Below are 13,915 nucleotides of genomic sequence, written 5' to 3'. Positions count from 1 at the left end.
TGCTAGCTTGGGATTAATAAAAAGAAAACTGCACAATTGCAGAACGTGTTGTACATGCAAATTCCATTAAGAGACACGCTGCTGGTTTTACTGATGTGTTTTGGGATCAGTTTGTTTATTAGCTATTTTCTCTGGTTTGGAAGTCACACGATAATAATACAGCTCTTTTTAGGTTCACACACATGAGACTACAAAACTCTTAATCTCCCGTGTCCACGGATCACCTCGGGGGGAGATTCAGCCAGGCATCACAGATTAGAGTCCATCTATTCTAGTTGCTACTTCAAGGAGAGTGCTCTTCAAGTTCACAAATATTATATCTTCTATTACTTGTACCTTCTACTTACTGTCTATCTCTGCCATGATCCAAAAAAGAGCATGTGTGAGTTATCAAATGGGAAAATGTAAATCTCCAACACACCATACCATCCTTTTTTTCCTTATGTATTCTAAATAGCTTAATATAAGGGGTGGCACATGACGGTAGCTCTTTCAATCACAACTCCAGGGGCAAAAAGTTTAAAAATACACAGCCACATTCAGGCAAGACTTATGACCAGGAGCCACTGATGTGTAGAGGTCTTATGGATGTACACCAGGCTATTTGCATATGTCATTCTGATGGATGAAGCACAAGCAGAGATCAAATGACCCTGCTGCTCAGACAAGTGTTGTGTTAAGTTGGGCCATATCCTGTCCCTTCCACTGTTGCTTTCATTGAGTGTGAACACGCTCATACCATTACAGCAACGAGACCTACTAATGGTGGTGAGGGATGGTGCCTTTGCACAGAGGAACTGGGAAGAGTGGGGATCAATGTGAAGTGTGCATGAAAGATAAGAACAAGAAGTACATGCTGTAAGTCTGTGAACCAGAAAAAATAAGCTACGAAAAGGATGCCCCCAGTAGCACTCTAGGAGTAAATAAATTCAGTGATTATTAAGAGATGAGGGGTTTTTTATTCCACTCCCTAAATTCCTCTGAATTATGCAACTATGAAAAAAATACTGTGACATGAAGATCTCCAAAGACTAAAGATAGCACAACAGAGGTAAATAAAATAACGAACAGCTAAGCAAGAGATTTATTAAAAACAGCCCCAAAAATCTCCTAATAAGTGCACACTCTCAAAGCAGTGACTCAGCAACGCTACGACACGATAAAACTTTCTTTTCTGACTCGCCGGACACTTACTACTTTTATCACCCGTGGCATATTGTTAGCTCAAAAGCAGAGACAGAAACATAGTAATTATTTCTTTTGAGGTATTACATTGTTGCCATTCCAGTGGCGGGGAAGTAATGATAACAAACTTACATAACTTAACAGAAAATGTTTATGCTTTGGCAGCAGTCATGTTTTCAAATTTGTTCTGCAAAACAAAGAAAAGTGACTGCAGCTCCAGGGGAAGAATGTCTTGCCTTGGATGCAAACATCTGCCCCATGAATTGTCATTTCATTTTTTCCATGGCTCTTTGAACCATTTCATAAGGACACAAAGGGAATTCTTCTTGAAGCTCTCACTCTCTCCTACACCCAAATAAAGTAAGATTCAATGAATTTGTTTGGTTAGGCCATTTTAGTCCCGTCAAGTACTTGCACTGTATTCTGCAGACATGAATTAATAAAAGTACACACTACAGCCTTGTGCAGGAGAGTCGAGAAGTTGATACACAGTCTACTGTGTGTTGTAGAATCTGTGTGACAGATCTCTACAAGATCCATTAAAGTTTAATACTGCTTGAATCAGCACATGCTCTCAAAAGTTGCAGGGCTGCACATTTTCCTGTACTAAGATAATTATTCTGTAAACCGGAGCATCCAAAACATCTGCCCGGACAATCTGTTTCACATAAATAACCTGATTAGAACACAACTTTGTTTTAAGCATTTTGACAGATTTCGCATTTCACCCTTCGGCTGCTCTTAGACACATTCAGCGGTGAGACAAATAAATCTTGCTTTAGACACCTGGTGCTGCAAAGACTGAAAGAGTCAAAACAGATGAGGAATTTCAACTGTCTACAGAGTCTCAAGCTCTCAGTATTCTTGCATTGTTAATGTTACTGTTCACTAACAAAGCATTACAGCACAGGCCAAGTGGTTTAAATCCCAATTGTACCCAGCCACTAGCAATTAAAACACATAGGTCTGGCAGTAATGTGATTAACTTTCTTCACATTAGCACAGGATAGTTCTTGGAAGTGAAACTCGGAATTAAGAAGGAGCCCAAACACTGGATTGTGAACAATGTAAATAACCTCTGCCACATCCTGATTATGATATATGGAAAGCAAAGCACTCTGCTCAAACTCCTGTCCAAAGCTGAGACACAATAAACGGGGTCATTACCAAACCAGGGAAATTACTCAGACTGTGTTTCACTTGCGCTCCAAAGAACGGTCGATCATTGTTAACTTATTATATCACCTCAGATCCTGATAGCCAAAGTACAAATAATAAACAGAGAGACAGCAAAGAGGTCACAGGGGTATCCATCTCCCCTGGTGGCTCTCACCAGCTAAGGATTAAGTAGGATGCGACTGATGTAACGACAGGAGCTTTAGGAAAATGAGGAAGATGACTGCAAACTCTTAACTGCCCCTTCGTGCCTCAGTTGAAAATGAGATTTAATGAGATTATTTTAAAGAGCTTTAGTGAGACTAATCTGGATAAAAAAGAGCTGTTAAGTAAACATGAACAGCAAGAAAGAACAAAAAGGTGGCTCCGCCTGGAAGAAAACTTCAGGAGTGCTCGGGGTCATCGGCAATATGTCGCCGTTTTAATGAAATATGTGAACTCTCGAAAGAAGAACTGCAACAACTCACCCTACCAGCAGAATGCCTTCTGTTATCGCGCTTCCAATAGTTTATTATTTTATTATTATTCAAAGCTACGTGCACAATTATATTGTAATTATAGTATTTAATAAATTGCTGTATGGCAGAATAATTTATTTGCAGAAAAAATAAACAGTGCCAGTGTAAACATAATTGTTTAAGTCAGTAGATCTCAGTAAGCGCACAGAGCAACTCCTACTCCTATAGTTGTCTGTATCTGCCAAAGTAACACTTGCTACAATAAAGTCTGCTGCATTTCTTCCAAAATATAAATATGAATTAAACGATCATACAAGTCCTGAATTTTTTGCATTAATCACAACAAACAAACACACATTCACAGTGTTATGATCGCAATCAGTAGCAGGACAGCATCTCGTCCACTCCACTGGTAGTGTGTAAACAGAAAACAGAAGGGGGCAAACCAATGAAACCAACTTCAAATGAAGGAAGATGTGAGCCAACATTTTTTGGACTGACTTTTAAACGTGCTGTTTGATAGCTTGCTAACTAATCCAAAGGTAACGTTGCCTGCCGTTCGTGTTTTCGACCAGCTTCAGTCATGCAGTTGAGACGGAGGCAGCATGATACATGTGAAGATATGTGCAATTTGTTTTGAATGTGAGAAAAGTTCATCTATATGAGAGCAAATATTTGACAGTAATACAGAATGCCTGAGACGCAATGTCATGCCAAAAAGGCAACGGCAAATCTGCACTGTGCCTCCTAATCTATATGAACACAACATCAGCTGTGCTCCTTCATCCTGCTCAGCGCAAACAGGTTTGTTTGAAGCAGCAAAATTCCCAAACTAAAACTAAAGATGGCGCCTTCCTTTGTGCTTTTGCCAGCCCCGCTACACCGCGACAACACAAGCCCATAGTGTCCTTTGTCTTCTCTGTTGCCTCTTTCATTTGAAGAGATTTAAACTGAACTCGTGCCAGGAATCCAGATGTATAAATCAACCATGATTCAACCATTGAATTTTCATGTTTACACCATATTTTTAGCTGACAGAATATTGATAAATAATCAGCTCCTGCAAGTCCACTGTGTTGCCTCTGTATGCAATAAATATGTTCGCCCTAGGTTATGATTACATTTCATAGAAACACAGAGGGTACCAAGCCAATAAACAGTTTCCTTTTTTAATACCAACATTACCCTGCCAAAAAACTTGTATGGAGACTCGCTCTGCAGTTCCATCAATCCTCTGTTGTTCCTGGCCTGCTCATCATCCTAAAGACACCACTAAATTTAATGTACTATGGCTGTCTGGCGCTCCCTCACATCACTTCATTTCTGTAAGACCTCTAGAATCAGTGGAACTTTTTCTACACTGACTTGAAATTAGATCCAAGGCTACACAAATAATGTTCCAACTCTTCTGTGGCAAAAATGTTTGATAAGGTGTGTGCCCAGTGTTTGCTATTGCCAAGGGTTTCCACAGCTGATAAAGGCGCACAAAAACAGATGACTGCTCCTAAAGCCTTGTCCAGTGATTCATGTCATTGCACTTCTCCAACAAAGCTTTCATGCCATGCCAAGTTACACACATTCCTGCAATGGCCTTGAGATTATTATCACTTTGCTAAGTGGAAGTAACCCCCAGGTAGATGTTAAAGAGTTATACTGCACCATCCACAAAAGGTAGAGGAGTGAAAATACCAGCAAGGGTAAGTAGGCTTTCCCTGATCCACACTAAATCAGTACTGTTGCTCTGTATTACCTTCTGAAGAAAAAAAAACACAAAGGTAAAGCTTACATTTTTATTTTTTCACTAAACATTAGTGGCTGTGCATTAAAAAATCTGTTGGGGCTACTGAAATTGATGCAATGCAATGACTTATGGTACTAAAAGAAAATGTATTGCTTTTCCTTTTTTTTTTTTTTTTTTTAAATCAGCGTCACCCTGGAGTAACCCTTGAAGCTCTAATCTGACAAGGTTTGCATCAGAAGTTTTTTCTTTTGCCATTCTAATAGTCAAACCATGTCTTTATAGATAAATATTGAGGTATCAAAACTTGTCATTAATGGGGGGAAAGTTTAGAAAAAACATCTCCAATATAAATGAATCACCGAAAAGTTAAACCAATACTTCCTACCCTATTGCACTTTTAGTCTGCTTTGCTTTCGTCCTTTCCAGCTCATAGCCAGCAGGATGGGGTTGAACGCCCACAGACTATGTTGGTGTTTGATCATTTAAACTCACCACAAGTCTTTTCTTCCAAAGCTTTGGGTCGTTATCTTGCTGCTGGATGAATCCACGTCTTTCTACTTTTGAAACATGCTTTTTTCTTACCATTCTGAAAGCAATATATAGTACTACTTTCAGTGCCGTATTATCCTAATATTGCAGACAAAGGGCGCAGTAGCACAGTTTGTTCCAACACTGACTCTGTAATCAACTAAAGTGGAAGCACCTGTAGGAATCATTTGCATTAACTTTTAGGCTCATTTGACTTCCCTCGCTTCAGGAAAGTATGTGCGCTACTTTCCATTAAGGAGAACATGAAATCCCCATAAAACATTGCACATCTGTGTCCCTCTTCTCTAATTCCAGCTTCAGCTTTCAACTTGTCCAATAAGAATAACTCACCATGGAGTACAAAATAATAAAGTATCGAACCAAACACTTCTTAAGCAGTTCGCTGACAGTAAAACAAATTGGCGAAAGTCTAAGGAAACAAATACAAATACACTTTTGTTGCTTTGGAGTCAAATGTCAAAATGCCTGGAGGCTGAGGGCCTTGTTGGCTTGAATTAATTCCCCTCTACAGAGTTTAGCCCAAGGGCACGCTCTACATCTTGCCCTAGCCTCGAACAAGTTCTGCAACTGACTGTTTCTTACTTAAATGCCAATCAACCAGACGAAAAAGGTAGATTCAAAGACAGGCACTGGATCAAGCGCCCTTCAAAAACGGCATAAATTGCCACTCTTAGACCTGCTTCAGGGGAAACATAAAGAAGTGTCATGAAGAGTGTTTCATTTGACTTTACTTTGAGCACGACATTTTCAACTTTAACGTTTGGTGCAAACTCCAAGGAATGATAATACTGACACGGGCATAAAGCTACACCAGAGGCAACAGATAATCATCAGTTGAAGTGCAGTTAAAAATAAGCGAATTAGTAGTAACAAAAACTGGTGTGTAACACTATGTAATAACCGTAACACAATATTTGATCCATAAAGCATGACTGCAGCATCTGCTCAGATTCTTGATAGATGTTGAAGAACAGATGATTTCATGACAAGCTTCACAAACAGAACTAAGTTCAACATTCAGTTTGAGGAAAACTATTAACACATTCTTCTTCTTCTTCTTCTTTTAGAAAATGGTATAATAGCCCATAGTATCATATCTATGCAATCAAAACTATATAAAAATCAACCAGGGTAGAATGTCTATGCAAATTGACAATACTCTTAAAAATCACAACATCAAGATGAACACAGGTGCAGGATTTTAAGAAATGCTGTTGATCACCTGGTGACCTTTTATTGCCACTGTCTGTCTTATGCCACATGCTGCTCCTTGAGTAGTTTTTTATGAGTTCAACTTTGGTGGAAGATCATCCGCTCTGTTTTAATTGCGCAACAGGTGTTAAATGAAAGAGAGTAAAAAAAAAAGAACCAAGGTACTTCATAGGTGTAAAGCAGTTTAAGACACATTCTGATGGATGAACAGACAGGATGAATGTAGATGAAACACATCTGAGCTACAACCCCAATTCTAAAAAAGTTCTGACACTGTGTAATATGTAAATCAAAACATAATTCAATGATTTGCAAATCCCATAAACCCATATATTTTGCACAATAGAACATGGAAAACATATCAAGTGTTTAAAATGTTCCATTTTCAGAAAGAACAAAGGTAATTTTGAATTTGATGACAGAAAAAGTTTTGACAGGGCCATATTTACCACTGTGTAGCATCCCTTCTTCATTTAACAACCATCTGTAAATATCTGGGAACTGAGGAGACCAGTTGGTGGTTGTTTCTGATAAGGGCTTAATGGCCTTGTGTCTTTCTTGTAGTATGTTTTGTTTTATGATGTGCCAAATGTTTTCAGTTTATGAAAGATATGGACTGAATGGACCAGTATATGGACCAGTTCAGCACCTCTTCTACTACAAAGCCACATGGTGTAGTAGATGCAGTATATAGTTTAGCATTGTCTTGCTGAAATATGCAAGGTCTTCCCTGAAAAAGACATTGTTTGGATGGGAATAAATGTTGCTTTAAAATTTGCATTGCATTTATCTTTCAGTGTTAATACTGCCTTTCCAATTTTACATTGAGAAACATTTTTTCTGAAACTATGCATTTTTTTGCAGACTGGTGAATTCTGTTTACTTCTGAGAAACTCTGCTTCTCTGTGGTGCTCTTTTTATATCCAATCATGTTGTTAACCTGTTGCCAATTAACCTAATTTGTTACGAAATTTGCCTCTAGCTGTTTCTTTATTAGTAACCCTTTTTTGGTCCTTTTGTTGCACAACAAATCGGAACTGATGTTGTACTTGCGATTTCGCAAAACAGCAGAATCTGTCATGAAAAATGTACATTTTTATCACTTGCTAAAACCCATGGGGCACTAAAAAAACAACAGAGAAGTCACACATCTAAAATAATTTATGTTAGAAATTATTCACCTTACACCAACCTCTGACATGATTTGGAGATGAACCATTGCAAAACGCCAAAAAATGTGATTTTGTCAGGATATGCAATCAAGCTGAGTGCCTGGCAAACAATTTGATTCACTTAATATGAGCCTCATGAGCTGGATTACAAAAGCAAGATAGAGACTGACGGAGACAAACAACTGGATAAAACACAAAAGAAAAAGTGCAGCAGGCATTTTTCAGTTGTAATGTGCTAAAACAAAAATCCTAAAAAGAACTTACTGATAAATTCTGACAAACTCATCTTGACAGGAACCAAATCACAAAGCATCGTCTAATCTAACTTTGTGTTGGAATGATTAGACTTCAAACACTCTCTATCAACGTTTAAATTAGGAGATCCATGTTGTGACATTAGTGAAATAGGCTTTCTCTGCCATCATCTCTGATAATGAAAAGGCATTATTACAATTTCCAGAAATACGAGTGCCTGAGCATATTACGTGATATATAAGACTAGAAGAATTAATAAGGCATTTTTTGTTGTACCACATGTTTCTCTTTACTTACATCTCTCACAAAACAAATATTCACACTGAATTATATAGCTTAGCCTTATTACATAAGTGTTTTAATAGCATGTATAAATCGTCCGCTTATTATTATGTATAATAGCATTACTTCAACCCCGGCATGCCATTAGTAGCTTATCATTGTCGTGGGGGGGTGGTCTTAAGGCAACGATAGGGGAATGATAGAAGAAGTGGTCGTGTTGGTGCATTCAAATGCACTTGTTTCATTCCAGCCCAGCATGAGTCTCTACTGCAGTTTTACTTTTTCACAGCAGACATTTGGACTTGTCACAGTAGGAAAAGCACAGGTGACTCGGTTCCATTATCTGTCTCAGTAAGTGATGGGACAGGTAAAGCAGTAATTCACCTGTGTTTTCTCTAGTGTGACAAGTCAAAATGTCTGCTGTTAAAAAAAAAGAGTCAATTTTAATCTAATTTTTTTTTTCATGTGTTGTGCTACAACTGTGTGCTTGTGTCTTTTGCACTGTGTTTGTGCATGTGTGTGGTGCAGAAGGGCGGAGCAGACAGATAAGTGCAGAGCAACTTGATGTTACTGTACTATAAGTGCAGTAAAAACTGCTGAGGGACGGGAAGCTAGAACTGCCCGGTCCATTAGCAGATGACCCTTTTGGCTCTACAGGACAAATATTTGTACGTTTATGAGAAAGGAGATAAAAGTGTCCAACTTCCTACAGTCTTTTGCCTCTGAGAGCACAGTCAAACTCCGTTTTTATCTGTAAAGAACAACAAAATAAAAGCAATTGCAATTAAAGTAGGAAAAGCACTGGATTGTGACACAGTGAGTGGTATTCCCGCAATCTGAAAAATTGTATAAAATACCCTGCTGACAGAAATCATTGTCACTTTGTAATCATACCCCATAACAGCAAGCTGTGTAGTACATTGCGCCGCCTTAATGATGAGAAGTAGCATTCTTCGGCATGTCAGACAATATGTTTGATAAGCCTGAACATTTAAGGTGGTAATTTTGACAATTTACACCATTATACGTAGGTGTTCTATATCTTTTGGTAAAAAATAGACAGTGAGTGCTGCATTGTCTGGAAAACGCGAGAGGGCGTGGTCTTTGAAAAATCCAGCAGTGTGGGGAACAAAAGAGAAACGATCAAAGAAAGCTACCTTTAAAACATCCAGGCACTCTTTTCTGTAATAGAAAAATGCACTGTCTCTTAAGATTATTGAATACACTATCTCTGAGTTTTGTTGTGTTCCTCAAAGTTTAAGCATTTCACATTTTTTCCTTTCATTCTTCTTACTTACACGTACTCCTCATACATCACAGCATTTCACCCAAAATCACACGTATCACGAATCTGCTCTCTAAATGAGTCTTGCATTTGTTTATTTCAGAGTTATTAGCTGTTGAGTATTATGAAACTGAAGCTAAAACAAATGTGTAAACAGAGGATAATTGCCATCTTATTAACACTTGAAAATGGAAATACCAATCCCCACATAAAATTTTATTAGTTGGCAAACCAGACTTTAATAGGATGACTAACCATTCGGCTCACATCAGCTCAAATGAGTATAAGGAGCATATTGTTGGTTCGGTCTGCATATACTTCAATGTTCACGAGCTACTGTGAATGCAAAACCGTTCTGCAGTGAGGAAACGAAAGACCCCTGTATGTTAGAGTTTCATTTACAAAGCAATCTTTACTGTAATCAATACCATGTGAAAGCATATTAACTCAGAATAATAAACAAGCCCTCAATGGCAACAACATTAATTGGAACAAAGGAACATGTGATGAGAGTCTAAGTCCGTGTGAATTCAAACATCCGTCATCGTCACAATTTCTCCTTTTCTGTACCAGTCACAACTCTCCAACATTTGAACTGGGCCACTTGTTGTTTGTAGCTTTGACTCACAGCGTACACATCGCTCTGGCACTCTATTACTGGCTGTTGTCGTGTTCCTGATCTATTTTTCTCACTCCCTATGCGTACAGTAAAGCGATCCTTTCCCTTGAATGTATCCCGCAGGACCTCCCCTGAAAATGATGGAGGATAACTAGTTATTGACTTATCTGACAGGAACTGGCAGAAAGCAGACCTAAGAGAGCAATCATATATTAGACATGAATATGAATTCCCTCAAGTGAGGTTTTGCTTTGTGAAGAGAGTCAGAGGGTATAAAAGATGCAGTGACATATTACAGAGGAAGTAAAAGAAAAATTCAAAGAAAAGTTGAGTGCATCATAGCACGTTTGACATTTGCAAACATGTACGAAAACACTCTACTGTACTGCACAACTGCCAAGTGACTCTCAGAGCAATATTTACAGCTGACACATTCACCTGTAAACCTAAAGACAACACAAACTATCTGCACTCTAGCTCTATAAACCACTCTTCTTTTACTGGTTAATGCCCGACCCTTGAACTATTCCTCACCTGCGTTATCCTGAGTTAGGTGTGTATAGTTGTGTGCTGAACATGCACAATATCCTAAGGTAAACATACAGCAGCATTTTTGCCAGGCCTTAAGTGAGGCACTTTATTGCCACCAACTATAAAGAGCTGCCCCCAGTCAAATAAATGCTAGGTTAAAAATATGCTCTTTGCATTAGGTGCCAATATAACTGCAGCACAGCCCTAAAATAAATGAAAATATATATATATTTCTGCTTTAAATGTCAAAGATGTCAAGCTGCAGATTAGGTATCTGAAGCCAGTGTCTTCCCAGCATTGAGTCTCTGAAGCAAAACAGGCGCTATGAACCTGGGACAACAACAGTAGCTGCCCAGAGAGAGCAGAGACAAAGACAAACAGGCAAAGCACTCACCTCATAAGGCTTTACCGTAATCACACCCTGCAGCAGCCCATCTACTCACAGGAGGAACAAGGGGGGGATGCAAGAAGGAGTGCAAAGCTGTTTATCCATTAGATAACTGAGCATGCACTGATTGACACCCTTCTATCTGAAGCTGAAAACACCGGTCCCATCGGTTTTAGTGATTACCAGAAGCACACAGTTTTGCCCAGGGAACCTCTCAAATGGAGACATTTAAAGGCCAGCTACAAGGAATTTGTGTTATTGTTTTAATAATTGAACTGAGATGGAAAAGTTTCTGCCCATGTGCTGTCTAAAGATAGACACTGTTCTTTGCTCTGTTGTGGTCTGTGTGGCTGTGAAAGTGGATTAAACAGGCTTTAACATCAAGACGAGCTCTAATGAAACCCAATGGGGGAGTTAGCCAGTCTGTTTGGCCAGCTGACTCCTGTAAAATACTCATCACTGTCTCCTATTTTCTGCTCTAAAAGTAGCCTGGTGGTGCCAGTCAAAGTACACTGCAGCCTCAGGGTTTTACTCTTGTACTGGTGCCTTTGTCTGAATCATAAATTATTTATTTCATCTAATATTCTGCATTCTTGTGTTTGTTTTTCATGCAGCCTGTCATTTTTTAATACATATGCACCACTGCCTGTGCCAGTCATTGCTTAAAACATCTGGCACACTTTAACGAAAAACTTAAATGGATAAGATGGGGATTTGTGTAGAAATTTGCCACTTTTGTTGTATGGATTTGTACAGCCTATTTACAGTATTGTTACAGGAAGTCGCAGCCTGGGTTACTGTTTCCAGTGTTGATTCTACACTTGAGGTATTGCCAAACAGGCATAAAAGAAGCATTGATTTTATCATTAAACTCTCAAAAAGTAAATCCAAGCCACTCCTTCTAATGATCAAACTGAGTGGAGGGAAACACTTTGACTTTTGCTTACCAACGATAGAAGACTATCACCTCACATCAGTCCTATAAATACTTGTAATACCTCACATCTTATTTTTTATATCAGTGGATATCAACAAGTTTGGAACCTACAGTATGAGCAGAACAACAGGTGTAGAAGATAAAAGCAAAGACATTTTCATGTTCCTTAGAGCCATCTAGACCTGTCGCCAGGATCAGTAGTACTATCCTCCACCCACAGCCTATTTGGAAAAGTCATAATGATGATCAATACAACAGTAACACCGTCCACAACAAAACCATCGATCAAGAGAGGAAAGCCTGAAAAAAATATTAGTCAACCAATATTGACCGGGGCGCAAACAATACATCACACAATGAAAGCTCTATTGCTGTTCACCTTCTCTCTCATGTGTCTTTTTTCTCTTTTGTGAATGTCCTCGCTGCATTTCTCAACAAAGGAGGCAATGGAAAGTCATAATCATCGCAACACATTCCTGTTCACCCTTTAACAGACTTGTCACAGACCCAGCATTCAGCACGATACGGAACCTGACGCACTGTTCCCTAACAATGGTTTTGTTGATATATAGATATATAAAACATGCTGGTAGTGTTGATATGTGCAACGTATTAAAACTATCGAGGTTTACAGAAACTGTAAAGGAATCACAGAGTGTATAGGAGTCTGTCATTTCTTTACAGCTACTGTGTTGTCAAACTCACACTCTGGTTTGTGTGATGAATAACTGCTGCAGTGGACTAAAAGAAAAATATTTGCACTATGGCACAGATGCCATTGCCTCTGTTCTTACTCATTATCCAGTGCAAAGTCAAATGTTCCCTCACTGAGAGGGAACATTCCTTCACATTGCCATCTATGGACATCATAAATAAACAGTCATCCGAGTTAATAAATGCCTTCCAATTGCCATGTAATAATGCTATTAATTTGCTTCCCGGTCCACAGCAATACAGAAACAAATTCTTTATATCAGGAAAGCAAATAATGATGCATGTGCCACAAGACGAAGAACACGCTGCGAATTAAGGACGACCTCTTTTGGTGAAAATGTGTTTCTTTTTGGAGATTTTTGTCGAACTTCTGGTAATTCAAGATTTTGCTCATGATACGAATTCATGACTTTCAACTTTACTAAAGGATAACGCTTCAGAAGCCACGTCGTCTTTTTACAGGACAGACATGTGAAGAGCGCGAAGGGTTGGGCATGGATGCTGAGCCGGCGGACGGCAGTGGCACTTGTTTTCTCAAACTTGCATCTAAACAAAAGCAGATCTCAATCGAACCTGGATTGCTATCCTGTATATAATGTGTTCGCTTTGGAAACAAGTGCATATAATAATTTTATTCAGATTTTTCCGGAACTTCAAAGTGAAGCGTTGTGGGACGAAAAACGCGGCACAATAAAGCAACTGTAAATCGTTTGTGGGAGTGTAAAAATATACTTTTCTTGACCAAGTATTTCCCAAACTTTCGCTTTTTGTCTTATGCACACCTACCTCACATCGTTTGCGGATGCGCGCGCGGTCAAAAGCGGCAGAAGTAGATGAGGAAAAGACAATCCAGGGAAACTTGTCACGCGTCCATGTTTGGCACATCAGCCGTACGGCAGTCCAATCTAATCACATCTGAAGCGCTAACGGTACTAAGCTAATGGGGCTCGGCACCTTCTACTGTCACCGAGACGTGGATTGGGCGGCGATGTCAGGAGCACCGCGGGATCTCCAAGGGCGCACGTAGAGTCACTGCGGCGGGATTGGTCAGAGGAGCCGTGACGCACCGGCAGGTGGCACACCCGTGGAATAAAAGAAGTCCATATTCATTCATAGACAATAGCTCTGGGAACCGGAGGGAGTCATCGCACACAGCGGCAGATTAGACTGACAGAAATCTGTAAAAGTCATACCAGATTCCACACAGTCAGGTTCCTCACTGCTTCAGCTATGTTTGCCCAACTGCAGACGGTGTGATGGCCAAAGCTTCAAGTTTTTGAGTTTCACACAAAATATTTCATATTTCGTAAATTACGAGCAATGATATACATTATTTTTGTTTTTATTTTTATAAATAAAATATACAAATAAAAAATATCTTCAGGTTGTTTATTGTAGCCTTCCATCGATC

The 13,915-nt window shown here is 39.2% G+C and overlaps 1 protein-coding gene across 1 annotated transcript in view; it reads right to left on the bottom strand.

Moving 5' to 3' along the window:
- The window catches only part of chrm3a (cholinergic receptor, muscarinic 3a), a 78,865-nt gene extending 65,289 nt beyond the window's left edge, over positions 1-13,576 (bottom strand). The window contains exon 1 of the mRNA XM_063491370.1: positions 13,291-13,576. The gene's annotated coding sequence lies outside the window, so the exon portion shown is untranslated. The remainder of the gene's footprint in view (positions 1-13,290) is intronic.
- Between the last annotated feature and the right edge of the window lie 339 nt (positions 13,577-13,915).

Source organism: Pelmatolapia mariae, linkage group LG13, assembly GCF_036321145.2.
Source record: "Pelmatolapia mariae isolate MD_Pm_ZW linkage group LG13, Pm_UMD_F_2, whole genome shotgun sequence".
Classification (NCBI taxonomy): Eukaryota; Metazoa; Chordata; class Actinopteri; order Cichliformes; family Cichlidae; genus Pelmatolapia; species Pelmatolapia mariae.
Note: the sequence above shows the minus strand (reverse complement) of the source record. Positions and strands in the feature narration are given on the sequence as shown.